The sequence below is a fragment of the Leuciscus leuciscus genome (assembly GCF_965113295.1).
Source record: "Leuciscus leuciscus genome assembly, chromosome: 1".
Lineage (NCBI taxonomy): Eukaryota > Metazoa > Chordata > Actinopteri > Cypriniformes > Leuciscidae > Leuciscus > Leuciscus leuciscus.
Window position 1 is genome coordinate 77,944,867 of NC_138725.1, and position 16,055 is coordinate 77,960,921.

At 37.1% G+C, this 16,055-nt stretch overlaps 1 protein-coding gene across 3 annotated transcripts in view; it reads left to right on the forward strand.

Annotated features, from left to right (window-relative positions):
• Positions 1–1,646: 1,646 nt before the first annotated feature.
• tex2 (testis expressed 2) overlaps positions 1,647–16,055 on the forward strand; it is a 58,396-nt gene continuing 43,987 nt past the window's right edge. For 2 of the 3 annotated variants that reach the window (XM_082185195.1, XM_082185201.1), the window contains exon 1: positions 1,647–1,848. The gene's annotated coding sequence lies outside the window, so the exon portion shown is untranslated. Of the gene's footprint in view, positions 1,849–1,869; positions 2,123–16,055 lie in introns of those variants that run through there. The other variant, XM_082185199.1, reaches the window with a different exon arrangement.

Sequence of the window (16,055 nt, forward strand, 5' to 3'; positions counted from 1 at the left end):
TGACTAAAGTGTGAAGTTTATTATTATCATAGTTCAGCTTTCAGCGGGAGTCTCTGAGACTTTGATCTCGATCACGGATAAATGTCTTCTGGGAGACACTGAGCTGCTGGAAACAGGAAAACATCAGTTATTAACACACACACACACACACACACGCACGCACGCACGCACGCACGCACACACACACACACACACACTCTCTCTCTCTCTCTCTCTCTCTCTCTCTCTCTCTTTCGCTCTCTCTCTCTCTCTCTCTCACACACACACACACACACACACACAGACTCTCTCTCTCTCTCTCTCTTTCGCTCTCTCTCTCTCTCTCTCTCTCTCTCTCTCTCTCTTTCGCTCTCTCTCTCTCTCTCACACACACACACACACACACACACACACACACACACACACACACACACACACACAATAGGGACAAAATAGGGAATAATAATAATAAATAAAGATTATAATACAGAAATTATGTAACAACTGAACTTATAAATTGAACATTATATTAATGTGTGTAGGTCTCTCTCTCTCTCAGACACACACACACACACACACACACACGACAGCAGGTTTGTTTGCTCACTCAGTTCTCAGTTCAAGTCACATGATTTGATTTCATCACAGTGAAATATGAAATAGGCTACTATCTAAACACAAGAGATGAAATACTATAATAAGTAGATCAAGTCAGTATCGTAAAGAAAGCACATCTGTACCTATTCAAAATGTTTAGCTTATGAGCGAATGACTTTCAGTTCAGTTTAACCCGTGCGAACACAAAATGATTGAAAAATATACCAAATTGCTATTTTGACAAACAAAATGTTGTAATAATTAAATAATAATAATAATTGAGTCTGTATTTGAGTTTAGTGAAATAAACTATTATTCACACATTATATTAACTCCTTTTATTGTTAGTTTAGTTTTAGTTCATTAATTCAGCGTCCCGAAGCTTTCCAGCTTTTCCTCAAATATTGTGTTATATTACCAGTGATCACTAGATGGAGCTGATTTATTACATACAGTCTTCAAATCTGTTCTTCTTCTTCTTCACCTCCTCGAAAGAAAGCAAACTACTGAATATATCAACAACTCCTCTCATCTTAGTCTTATCATTTTAAACTTTGAGGTTATAGCCTATATGTTGTGATGTGTTCAGCGTGTTTTAATAAATAATAAATCTCAGGTCTCCAAAGATTGCATGTCATACGTGATGAAGAAGTTTATTTAGATGCTATGAGTTGGTTTAATTAGCTACATTAAGCTTCATCATACCATCCTAATGCTTTTAAGAAAGTTTAACATGTTCCTGTTCAAATAAGGAGACATGTGAGAGAGTTAAAAGAGGATGATGAGGGTTTAAAAGGCGACGAAGAGACTGGACATGATGGGAATTAGAGTGTTTACAGATAATATAATATAATATAATATAATATAATATAATATAATATAATATAATATAATATAATATAATATAATATAATATAATATAATATAATATAATAACACATCCAGCAAGGGGCGCTCTGCCCTTTCGTTCGTCCAGTCTCACCAAAACAAACATACGCCCTTCCAGCAGACATTTTAATCCAGCACCGAGTGAGTGAACGCAGACGTGTATCTCGATCTCCCGCGGATCATCGTTCGATTGCTCTCGTCTGGGGGTCTGTGAGGTTTATTTTCGCTCCGCTTCCCTGTGATGTGCGGCTGTCACTGGATTATAAACATTAGAAACTCAGACATGATCGCCGCCACGAGCGGGATCGATCGCATCGAGTTTACAACGTGTTGGATGGGATTCTTCTGCGTGTAGTTTCGGCAGGATAATGAAGAAGTGTAATGGTAAGAGATCGCGCCCTACACGCCCATCATCATCCTCATCCTCATCTGTGTGTCGTTGCTAAGCCGCATCTCTGTCTCGAGACAGTCGAGTATCATAGCAACCGTGAATCTTCACTGATGACCTGTGAGTGTCATCATCTGTTGATGCGTCGCGTGCGATTAACACGCGTCGGAAACTGACTGACAGCTGTTAGATGACTTACAGAGAGTGCCAGGAGGTAATACGGCATAATTACCATTTTCATAAACCATGATACTTCAAAGATTATAGGAGGTACGTGTCCTACCTTGTAATTATTAAGTTGTGTGAGCAGAAACGTTGTATTAGCACGTTATACATCTCCTGAATATGGTTTATCAACATGGTAGCATATCCATAGTAGGCTACTATGGTAACGTTACTTTATTAGTGATTTCATAACATACAATTTTTGGCTAAGTGAATCATATTCAGGACTAAAATACCATAGAAACCACAGTGATTGTTAACGTTACAGTAAAAGTGTGTGTGACTCGCTCTCAGACGTCCATTATTAATCAAAAACAGCAGACAAAGATGTTTCTTCCATAATATCCTACTTTTCTAAACAATAAGCAGATTAACGAACTAAAAGTGAAAGGGATTTTCAGTGTAGACCTTAGAGAAGTGTGTTCACACTCATTATCATTCTCGCTGCTCTAAAAATAGAAAATGTCTGTTGTTTTGCGTTGTAAACACGGATAACTGGTTATTATATTTACCCGTTTCAATACTTATTGTTTGTGTGTGATTCTTAGGTAAGTCATTTTTATTTCTATAGCATTTTTCCAGAGCAAACTAAGTGCTTTACATCCGAATATAAAAACTTAAAGTAACGATTAATCGAAATCCAAAATAAAAGTTTGTGTTTACATAATATATGTGTGTGTACGGTGTTGTATAATTATTTTGTATAAATAAATACACACTCACGCATGTGTATATTTATGAAAAATGTGTTATTCATATATAAAATATATATAAAATATTTGTTTGTATACAAAATATTTATACTCAGTACATTATGTAAACACAGACTTTTATTTTGGATCGCGATTAATCATTGCCCAGTACTAATTAAAAGGTAATCAAAATAAGAGTGACAGACATTATTAACAGACAATCAGATAGAAATGAGCAAGTTTAAGCAAGTGTGTTTTCTTTTAGCTACTTATTAAAAGTGTCCCCAGATCTTAAATCCAAAGGGAGAGCGAGGGCCGGCAAACAAGATTCCTGCTGGAATTATAATGTTGCAACAACTCTTTATATAAACAGGAGCTCGACCGACACAATCACAAGAATCTTAAACCGAATTATGAATTTAACTGTAAGCCAATCCAGAGATATTAAAATTGGTGTTGCAGGTGAAAAGAGAATTACAGTAATCAAGGTGAGTGGAAATTAAAGCAAAGTTGAGTTTTAGATTATTTTATTGAGTCAGAGGAACTTTATGCACTTTACGTATATGATTAATTCATGCAAAGTTCATCAGAATCTATTCCACCAAGCATAGCAACATTGTAATATCCATAACCGTGCCAAAACACTCATGACAGAAGTATATTTACTATTAAAATAAGCTCAATTGTGAAGGAAAAAAGAAAAGAAAACATTTTCTTTACTGAAGCAATAAGATTTAAAGTGACGTTTCACCCAAAAATAAATAAAAAAGAGAAGTCTGTCATCATTTATTCTCCACCATGTTGTTCCAAACCCAAAAAACTTTGGTTATTCTTCGTTCGAAGCACAAATTAAGATATTTGAATGACACCTGGGACGTTTCTGTCCCTTCATTAAAACTTAAAAGATCCAGAAAGGTTATTTACATCTGAACAATGATCGACACGCATACATAAAGCGCACACACACACACTGATGCTCTCATGTGCTTATTAAAAATATCTTAATTTGTGTTTTAAAGATTGTACAATTAAAGTCTTATGGGTCTTAAAGTCTTAACATGAGCGTGACAGTGAAATTATAAAAGCCGTCATATATTACATGGTCATGTTCATGATAACACAGAGAGGAAGTATTGTATTGCTAAAGTTCACAGTTCACAATACTTGTTGCTTTTAAAACCAGTTACTACGTAAAAGAAAAGAAAACCATGTTTCCCTCTCGATCTTTCCCATTCAGTTCATGTTCAATTCAGAATAGATTCAAAAGGAACAATATAGTGTTGATAAAGCTAAGAATAGAGTTCATTTCACAGAGACTGATATTATGCTGTCTCACACACACACACACACACACACACATTCAGAAGTGCACCTTTATTTGCTGTGTGCAAAAGTGTGTGTCTCATTAGAGCTGCATGAGCACACGTGTGTGTGTGTGTGTGTGTGTGTGTGTTAGTGTTGAGTGACAGGACTAAAGCACACGTTATAACCTGCGTTTGGGTTACTCTTGGGTCATCTTTAACCCAACATTATTAAGTGAATAGTTATCGAGTCAGTTGTGGACACACAGTGGGTCCGATCGCTTGCTCTTGGGAGAGTTTGATGAGAAACGCTCACTCTTTTATAGCTCAGGATACTTCTACACTGTAAAAAACGTTGGGTTATTTTTTTTAACCCAACCATTGGGTTACGCTTATCATTCATTTCAATTGTATAGGGTCGTATATACTCATTGAATAGCGCTTTTACTATTATTGAATAGCGAGTCCACATTACAATTTAGAGTGATCTGTTATCAGAGGAAACTGTGTAAGTTATGTATTTCAGAAATGTATATACAAAATTTATTTAAAATTTATTAATTTAAACAATGTAATAATTGAATGCAGAAACAATAAGCTCATTGAAGTAATGAATACTTGTTTGTTAACAAATGTTTATGAAATGTAGCATTGAATGTAGCATTAAAATGTAGCATGTTGGTTCATTATGTTATCTGTTGGGTCATTTTAAACATTTCTAGTAATAACCCAGCTGTTGGGTTAAATATCCCACAGACAGCTGGGAAGGTCAAAGAGGTCTTTGGGAAGGTGCTAAACCACCCCATAGTTGGGTTACTCGTTGGGTCATTTTTAACCCAACATTATTAAACGAATAGTCATCGAGTCAGTTGTGGACATGATAAGAGTACAGTGGGTCCGATCACCTGTTCTCGGGAGAGTTTGATGAGAAACGTTAGAGTTTGTGTTGAGACGTCTGACGTTTGATTGCAGATAAATCTGAGCACCTCTAGAGGAGAAACCTGAGATCATTGCAGTCTTTCTCTGGCAGTGCAGAAAGAAAACCTGTAGACTTAGAGGGCTGTTTACACCACACCGCTTTCAACTAGAAATTATGCGTTTTGGACGTTCATTTACACGATAACGGTGTTTTGGGCGCCTGAACACACACACTTTTGTGCAAAACGGTCTCCATGTAAAACGACAAAATCGTGAACCTCTGAAGACGATGACGTCATGCACATGCGTATTACGTGCTCAGTCTACAGTGTTTCATCGCCATCTACTGGCCTGGCAGGAGAATACAGCGTTTTTAGCCGTTTTCGCGGATCTGTGTTGAACGGGGATCGTTTTGACAATGGTGTCGTCCGTACGCGGAAAACTCAGAGGAAAAACTTCTCAGTTTTAAGCATATCGTTGTCATGTAAACATAGCCTCATCAGTTAGTGTCGTTCCAAACGTGTGTGACATTCTTTCCTCAACACAGAAGATAATAATTTGAAGAATGTTTTTCAGCTGGTTTTGTCTGTATTATAAAAGTCAAAGGGATCCAAACCGTTTCAAGCTCCAAAAAGGACAGAAATGTAGCATGAAATGAATCCATATATGCCTCGACTCTTGTGAAGCAACACATTTTATTATGATAAGCAGTTCAATATTTAACTCTCAAATCAATGCATTGATCAATGCTCTCATTCCCAAACTACATCACATGTTGTGGCAGAAACCTCGAATGCCGTGAGATGGGCACATGATCGCTGTGAGATGATGTTTGACGTTGTGAGTTTCAACTTTCATAATACTTTTTATGTTTCGCTGAAGGAAGAAATCTGGAACAACATGAGGGTGAGAAAGAGATGACAGAGTTTATACTTTTGGGTGAACTATTTAATTCCATTTCTGTCTAGGAGAAACTTTAATGTTCTCCATAATACTATTTTTGAAAGATTTCTAATTTTGTTTTGGAGTGTCCTACTTACATGCATCCAAGAAAAAAAAAAAAAAAGAAAAAAAAAATTCTCATAATTGAATACATTGTAGCATCTGCTCTTTTCTCACAGTGTCGTTGGTGCATTCCAAGATTCCCCCTTTCTCTGCTCTGATTGGTCAGATGACCCAGTTTGTTGTGATTGGTCTACTCTGCTCTGATTGGTCAGATGGCCCAGTCTGTTGTGAATGGTCTCCTCTGCTCTGATTGGTCAGATGGTCCAGTTTGTTGTGATTGGTCAATGACCCAGTCTGTTGTGATTGGTCTACTCTGTTGTGATTGGTCAATGACCCAGTCTGTTGTGATTGGTCTATTCTTTCTTTCGGGAGACAATAACTTTTATCTGCACTCTGATCTTGTACATTTATAAACAGCTGTATTACACACTGCATGAAAGGTAACATCCGGGAAAGCATAATAGGGATTAAAGAGATTTCATTTGTGATTCTTTTTTGTGCGTGTGCGTGTGCGTGTGTGTGTGTGTGTGATTTTTCTGTATGATCATCATATATACAGCTGCTGCATTTTATGATGGAGTATCAACAAAGCATTTACCATGTTTTGGCAATTGTGAAGTGTGTGTGTGTGTGTGTGGTGTGATGCATGAAATTGTCATCATCCGTAATAATGATGATATACTGTAAATATGAAACAGTAATGTAGTGATGTTTGTTGTGTGATCCATGACACCATACTCAGACTGGAGACTGAATGTGGCCGAGGTCTCGACATAAGTGCTAAAATTGTGATTGTGAACTTGTATTGATTTCAGGCACCTTTAGGGAATTGATCCGGTCTTTACATTCATGAGTAAAATTACTTCATTACTTCATAGAGTAAAATAAACTGTAGCTTCTGTATCACTCACCTTTTGACTAATGTGATAGTGTCCCAAAAGTCGGTATTTGTGGTTTGTTCACGCCATTTCGTAAATACCGTAATTACACGTTTTCTACTTAAAAACGGTCCTTGTACATCTCATAATTACAACGTGTAAACCCATAATTATCCGAGAGCTTCGACTTGTACCACCTGACCGCTGCAGATTCATATTGGTGTTGATAGTGTTGCCATAGAAACCCATAATTGTGAGTCAGAGAACGTGAACGAATCAGAGTAGAGAATGTCAAGGGTTGCTTTCTCGTAATTACGGTAATTACGACATATATATTGATTTTATCAAGACAAACAACTGTCAAAATGACGTTAGCTAAGCCCAAGTCGGCCATTTTGGATTGAATGTCATTTTTTGTGTGAAAAAAGCAGGATCTGAATTTTTAAATAGGCCTCCAAAGTGGATTCATGTGACATTAAGCCAAGACATCAAAGATTTTTGATTTCTTGAACAGTGTTGCCATGGTTAAGGATTATATTTATGGTTATAAAAAAAAAGAAGAAGAAATAAGAAAAAGGCTACAGGAAGAGTTTAAATATTGAGCATTGTCAGATTTAGATCTGATTGGTCCTGTGGCTTACAGTTATAGGCCACAAACATCTGGCAGCAGAAAGTGTCTTAGAAAGACTTAGTAGTATTTAGTGGCTTAATAAATGCATGTACCCAGAATGCATCTGGAGCCACTGAGTAGTGATTGCTGCTTGCAACTATATATTTTTATAATTTTTTTTGGTAACAATTAGGGATGTCAATTTTCACAAATTCCCATGATCGATCGTCGTTTAAATTAACGATCAATTAATCGATTAATCGTTAGCCTTAATACTGCGATATGCGTCTACTGCAGTGGCTATGACAGCATGACAGGGTCTGCAAATGCTGCTCAAAACGCTATGTTCCTCACCAAATCAATTAGAATGGTTTTAAATATAAATAGAGGGCTAGTAGGATTGTAAAATGTTTCGATGTGATTGATAATTAAATTAATTATTTAATAATCAAATATAACTACTAAATACAACGTGTCACCAACGCCGCCTCATATGCGCTTAGAATGTGTGACTGTTGTGGACGCGCTCTTCCTGGAACAACTGCACGCGCTGAATGAATCTGCTACCGTTAAACTGGAGCACTTTGCTAGCACGTTATTTATCTAAAAGAAACGCATCCTATATGAGATTAATCAGATATATTCAAAATAAACATATTACAAATTATATCTGCACAAAATGACGCAAATTCATGCACAAGTGAACTTGAACTAAGTTACGTGCCATTCATTCAGAACTATGTTGTGGACGCGGTCTTCCTGGAGCAACGCGACACGGCAACTAAACCCAAATAATTCACAATGTTTTATTACAATATTGTTCTCTTTATAATGTTATGTAATATTACAGTCCCAATAGTCATTATTAGTCGTGCACTACCGTTTGAGCTGTGCACGCTGAAGCTGACGCTTTACTACAGAGTTAATTCTTAACCAAATGCATCCAATATGAGATCAATCAGATATAGATAGGCCTACAGAAAATAAACAGTATTACAACTTACATTTGCACAAAACAAAAGGCTGCGAATGCACATGCAAACTTATAGTCATGATGAAGATGTAAAATGGTCCCAAACATAACTCCGGCGCGCTCGCTTTACATGTTTCGCGGTTGAGCAGCGCGCACGCGCATGAAGACCTGCTTAATCGATGATCGATAAGTTGTATCGATTAAATGTATTATCGACAATTAATCGATCGTCGATTAATCGTTGACATCCCTAGTAACAATCCATAATTACTGTTAAATTGTATGCTAAAGAGTCGTGTGAAAATTCAGTTAAGCGTGTCCTGAACTTTCGATGACAGAACGGAGTTGCACATGTTTGAGGTCACGGCGTGTTGAAACAGAAGCTCATGAAGTGCATCAGTAGTGTTCCTCTTTCTGTTCGTTTGAGTTTGTCTTCGTCTCACTGGAGTGACGGAGGGAGAAATGTAATGGAGAAACCCTTTAGTGATCTGAGACATAACGGAGCTCTGTAATATTATGCATATCAACTCTTAAATATTCTCTATGTGTGTGTGTGTGTGTGTGTGTGTGTGTCTGACTCAGCATTTACTGTGTGTTAATGTGCTTGCATTTAAAGGAATATTCCAGGTTTTAAACTTGACGTCTAGGCTGGTGTATGAGGCGTTCTGTTCCTCAGTTTATAACAATGATCAAAAAGTGTTGAAAGTAATGCACTCACGATGGCGGTTACTTTGAAGTCTGTGGGGAGACATTCTGGAGGAGATAAAAGCACAAGTTCCCATCGCTAATGGCGGAAGTATCCGGCACTTTTTGCCGTGTTCGCACCGCAGGAACTGGGAACGATTTTAGTTCTACACTGTAAAACCCAATAAGTTAACTCAACTCAAACTGATTGCTTCAAACCATTTAAGTTTAAAAACATATACAAATGAGTATTTTGAACTTATATTGAGTCATATTCACTCATAATTTAGTGTTGGTTTAGTCAGTCAGTTTGAGTATATGTAACTTGAATATTTTAAGTTCATTCCATTCATTTAGAGCTAAAATAACAAATAGGTTATTCATAACTTATTCGGTTTAAGTTCTGCAGTTTTGCAGTTAATATAATTTTTTTTATTGTACATTAACTTTTATTTTATTTTAAATAAGTTAAATGTACTCATTTAAATTTTGTTCAGTAACTTTCACGACTTTTGGGGGACTAAATTAGCTCCTACTTCAGAGTCGGGTCTAACCAAGGACAATAGGAACTACTGGTGTGTTGACTGGCCGGACACATGCCATATGAAACACCAGTACACGCCATTTTTAACACTAATTTTCCTACTGGCTAGCTCCTGTAACTGAGTTTCTGTAACTATCCGATGTGAAAGTAACTCACTCCCGCTAAACGTTTACTCTTTGAATTCTTGCATCCGGGAACAAGACAGTAATCCTACTAAAGCAAGGCGGTATTAGACTCTGGTAAGCGTATCCATAGCAGACTGGTGGCAGTGGCCTTGGACGGCAACATGCCCAGTGCATTATGGGTGTTGAAGTTTTCATACCTATTTCGCTAAAGAGCATTTTTCTCTGTTTTCTCTACTGATTTAAAAACAAAATTGCTTTATTGAAAGCCCATTATGCCAGTGTTGAAGTAAAGTATCCCTTTATTTTAGGGGAAGGAAATACAGGCATCTCAACGGTCTAATGTGTTTATTTAACTCCAAAATGCTGTGATTATATGAAATAAATGTGAGCATTTCAAAATAAGAGTCCTGAGGTGTGTTTCGGGCTTGTTTATAATTCAAATTCCCGCATTATTCACAAAAACTTTATTTTTATTGAGTGCATTTACATGTACGTTCTTAACCCGATTATATGCTTATACATATGCTTATATATAGATTATATACAGGTTTCGCCCGGCATTAACCTGATTTCCGTCGGCTTATTGAAGAGCGCATGTGTGAAATATGTGACAGGAACGCATCCTTACTGTTAATTTAAGCGCATGCGGACAGAGCGAGCGTTTTACAGTGTCTTGAAGCTCCGCCCCCTGTGCCGGGAGCAGCAGCCGATTTGCAGTTAAAGGGACAGACACAAAAACGGTGCGTTTTGCTCACCCTCAAAAAGTGACATTTTTAACATGCTATATAAAAATATCTGTGGGGTATTTTGAGCTAAAACTTCACACACACACTATGGGGACATCAGAGACTTATTTTACATCTTGTGAAAAGGGGCATTATACCACCCTTTTAATACACATAATAGAAAGAAAGAAAGATCAAAATTCAGTGTATAGATTTTAGGAGAACTAGTGTTGAAGTCTTTTTCGGTATGTTTAACAGTGTTTCATGGATCTGTAGTTACGTCATGTTTCTTTCTGGTTGAACTCAGGACACCAGAGCATGAGTCAGCAAAACTTACCAGCGTTACTGTGTTAGCTCGTCATTGCACAAGTTGAAATCAGGGATATAACTGTAGACAAAGAAGGTCTGTATGTGATTTTACCACATTAATCTCATGTTAAAACGTGATATGTTCTGGCCTAAGTGTTATTATGGTTGTGCTTTTTGTGTTTATTTGCCAAGTGTTTTTACCATAAACATGTTTCCCTGTGCATATCTCACATCGTAAATGAATCCACAGGCTGCTTTTAACTAACTGTTAAGGAGTGATTAAGCACATTTCACAGCAGGTTAGCATGGGATCACGGTTTGGTTAATTTCTCTTGACCCGTGGACTCATGAGGTTCGTCACGTCTCTAGACATTTACACTCGGTGAGCTCATTATATATAGCTCACTCTTCTCCGTACCCATAGTTACTGCTGCTCTTTCCCATCCTCAATTCATAATTAACTAATATATGTGTAATTCAGGTCACGTTCTTTCAGTTTTGCAGTATATTTGCAGTCCTAAGATCTAACGAGAATGAAGCTGAACAGTGTTATTAGACATGATTGGAGAATATAGGCAAAATATTTGGTATTTTGACCAAATCTATCGTCAAAATTCATAATTTCATAAAAATAGCATGTTGTCACACTGGATCAGCGACATTGATTTAAAACGGACACTAGTTTCTTTCTGATTGTTCTAGAGAAAACAACATAGTTTTGTCATCCAGTTTTCCCACCTCCACATTCTCCGCCTCTGACACAACTTCTGGGACACAGTTAGTGTATTATGAGCTGTTGCACACCGGCACAATGGCACTGTGTGTTCATGAGGTCAGACGTACTTTCCAAACAACATCCCATGACCTTTGTACTCCATGACAAATGCAGTGAATTATAACACACTCTGGAAAACAAACACCCTAAAATCCACAGATACAAATAACGTGTTCCCTTGTTAACATTATTAACTAACTACATTTACCCCTAAAACTTATTTTATTTAGCAAATGTTGTAGGTGGTGGCGCAATGGACAAGACACATGCCTTTGGTGTGGGAGACCCGGGTTCGAATCCACTGTGAGACACCAATGTGTCCCTGAGCAAGACACTTAAGCCCTCATTATGCTTCTGCGTCAACTCCACGGCGTAGCTACGCCGTCACTCCAACGGCGTCGTGACCGTTTTATGGTTCTGCGTCGGGTTGCGTTGCATCGCGGTGCATTTCACCGCCAGAACGCTAGGGGGGTGGTGTGGTTCGCGAATCTCTTTCCTAGTTTGTTTTGGTTCCATGCGCCGGTTCCGCTTTTTCATTTCCGACAATGGCGAGCGAAAGAGAGAGAGTGTTGTCGCAGCTGGAGCTAATCAACGTTGAACAACAAATGATTTTATTGCAAATGTTTAATCGTAGAAGAAAAAGAAGACGTCAGCGAAGGTGGTCTGTACGACCAGTGCACGAAGACAGGGGAAGGATTGGCGAATTTGTTACGGTTGTTCGACCGCTGAGGGACTTGGACGAAGTAATGCACTTTAAGTATTTTCGGATGTCGAAAGGTCGATTTGACGATCTTGTTCATCGTTTAAAGCCGTTAATACAGCATCAGACTACACACAGTATGCCTATTGACCTCGCTCAGAGACTGGCAGTGACTTTAAAGATTTTATCTTCGGGTGCAAACCAACAGATCACCGGGTTGGGCTACAAAATGGGTTCGACCACGGTGCCATGGCAGGATAATGTAGTGTCCCGTGGCAGACTTGGTTAATTACTTGATATCCATGATGTACCCGTGAACATTGTATTGTAAATAAACAACAAACTTTTTTTCAAAACAAACATTGATTTGATTGATTGAAGTTTATTTCTAGCAACAACAAAAAAAGAAAAGAATATATATAAATATATACATATACACTACCGGTCAAAAGTTTTAGATCGGTAAGATTTTTAATGTTTTTAAAAGAAGTCTCTTCTGCTCACCAAGGCTGTGTTTAGTATATAAAAAACAATAAAACAAAACATATTTTATGACAATTTAAAATGACTGTTTTCTATTTTAATATATTTTACTCCGGAAATGATGTATAATCTGACCAATCACAGCCCCTGCGGTCTGCGTCACCGCGACGCGTAGTTACAATTTTTTGGAGGTGCACGTCAAGCTACGGCGGAGGGGTCGCGTCGAGGTTCGCGTCGACGCAGAGGGGTCCGCGGGGGTACGCCGTCGATTCGACGCAGAAGCATAAAACAGGCTTTAACCCCTAGTTGCTCCAGAGGCGTGCAACCTCTGACATAATTAGCAATTGTAAGTCGCTTTGGATAAAAGCGTCAGCTAAATGAATAAATGTAAAATGTAAATGAATAAATGTAGGTTCCTGGTCCAGTCCAGACATTGCATACATATAACATGCTAGAAACAAAACAATCACTAGTGCAATAATCAGAATCAGAATCAGAAATCAGAAAGAGCTTTATTGCCAAGTGTGCTTGCACCCACAAGGAATTTTTCTTGGTACTGAAGCTTCCAGTGCACATATACAAATACAAATACAACAAGAAACATAGTAATACAAATTCTAAGAATAAAATATATAAAAAAATAAAATAAAATAAAATAGTATAAAAAGTAAAAAAAATAATGATCCAATCATAGACTCTTAAGCATTTGACTATTAAAATCCAAACTGAGACTTAATTACAGTGCATTGTGGGAGTATTGTAGCTTGAGGGAAGAAGCTGTACATAATTACTTTTGAGTTATTTTTTATTCAAATTACTTTTAATACAAACATTTTTTGGGTGAAAATTATTTAAATTAGCATTATTAAAGCCAGTGCAACAAATACTTTAAATTATGTACGGTTTAAATAACATATAATTGTTTTGTCAGATTATAATAATCACTTATTTTTCAATAAAAATAATGTCTGAGACTTAAAATACGCTTCATTGTCATTATTTAAAGTATAATTTCCGGACAACAGAAACGGGTCGATAACCTCTCCTGTCTTGGCGGTGGACAAGCTGTGAGCGTTCGGTTTTATTGATTGTGAACTCATTTGCCTTTGTACAGGTACATCTAGACATTAGTGTCTGCAGATTTGACTATATTGTGTAGTGAGGCCACATTAGTTTCCTCAGACATGCAAATGCAGATGGTTTGGGCTAAAATATGGTTTTGGTTTGGTTTTTTTGGTACTTATGAAGGGTGTATTACTGTATTTGAATATATACACTGACCGGCCACTTTATTAGGTACAAGGTACCTTGCTAGTCCCGGGTTGGACCTCTTTTGCCTTCATATGTGACCCTGGATATGCTTTAAGTGTGTTGTGTGTGTTTAGAGATGCTCTTCTGCGTGAAGGTTTGGTGTGTTGTGTGTGTTCAGAGACGCTCCACTTCTGCAGACCTCGGTAGTATCGAGTGCTTATTTGAGTTACTGTTGCCTTTCTATCCAGTCTGCTCATCCTCCTCCGACCCTTGACATCAAACAAGGCACTTTTACACACACTCACTGGATATTTTCTCCTTCTCTGACCCTTCTCTGTAAACTCCAGAGATGGTTGTGCGTGAAAATCCCAGTAGATCACCTGAAAAACTACAGTTTCTGAAACACTCAGACCAACTCGTACTTAAAAACATCTTTCGTCCTCATTCTGGAACTCTTCAGCTGATCATCTTGATCATGTCTACATGTCTACCTGCATTGGCCCAGTACCATGTGATTAAATATTTGCATTATCGAGCAGTTGAACAGGTGTATCTAGTAAAGTGTCCGTGAGTGTGTGTGTTTTAGTGCATGTGTGTGTGTATTTCTGGCAGTGTGCAGCAGAGCAGGTGTGCTTTATTACGTAATAAAAACAGTCAGATGTCAGAAACTAAGCACTGATTGCACCTGGTCTCTCGCTCAGTTCCTGTTCTGCTCATATTCATCTGATTAATATGTTCACACTTCAAATCCACTCACGGCTCTTAGATCCCTGCGTCGTCGTGGGTTTAGTCATATTTTGAATATATATATATATTTATATTTATATTTCATAGCGGTATATTGAAGAAGACAGAATAAATATGAAATGAAAGGTAGAAACTAAACTCTACATAATTTTGGGATGGAAAAAAAATTAAACATTACCAAATGTAAAAATGCAACCCATTCTCACTCACATCGCTATACGAATTAGGAACTGTATTGCTTTTTTAATGATAAACATTTGCCGTCAATACACAGTTGTGAAGGGCATGGGAATTTAATCGTCATGAAATTATATATTGAGGTATCATTTTATCATTATGAAAATAAACAGCGACAATAATTATATTTACATTACATTTCTTAGCACCTAGCGCGTCCCCTAAACCATTTGTCAATATAAAACAATGTGAAACACAAGATATAACAGGCAGATTCAACTATGGTAACAGTTTATCCAAAAATTACTACTTTTTTCATGACTGAGAAGTAAAAGACAACACCAATCCTGTGACTATATCAACATGCAGTATTATTGACGAAAAAGACTAAAATATAGTTTAAATAATAAAAACTTAAAGGCACAATATGTAAGATTTTTGGATTAAAATATCTAAAAAACACACTGTAAACCCGAATAAGTTGGCAAAACTCAAAAAATGAAAGTTTGCAGAACTTGCAGATTTTTATTTTGTACTCGTACATTTGAACTGCTCTTAACTTGAAATATTTGAGTAAGCTAATTAATTCAACTTAAAATTTTCATATAATCTAAACCTAAATATTTTTTGTAGTGGAAACTTGGCTAGCTTTAACTAGCTAGTTCAATAAATGCTGCCTTGCTAATTGGTAACACAATGCTTTGATAGCATTAGCATAGCATAGCACTTGCTGAATGAGTACAGCAATATAAAACATTGAACATATCTGTTCTCAAACCAAACTCATGCTCCACTCATCACCATGACGATAACCAAACCAAAAAAACACAACAGAAACTCTACTAAACTCGCATAACAAAACAAAACATTAAACACTACTAAATCTCCCACTTAACATTAATCTTGCGCACACACACACACACACACACACACAAAAAAAACCCATTATATAACACTTCATTTTATCATTTACTCTCCCTTTTAATTGTCATGGAAAAGCATGTTGGGAAGTAGAAATCCCAGTCCAGTTTCAGTTAAATTTAAGTTTGTCTGAATTAAAAGAAACAAGTTCATGAAACTC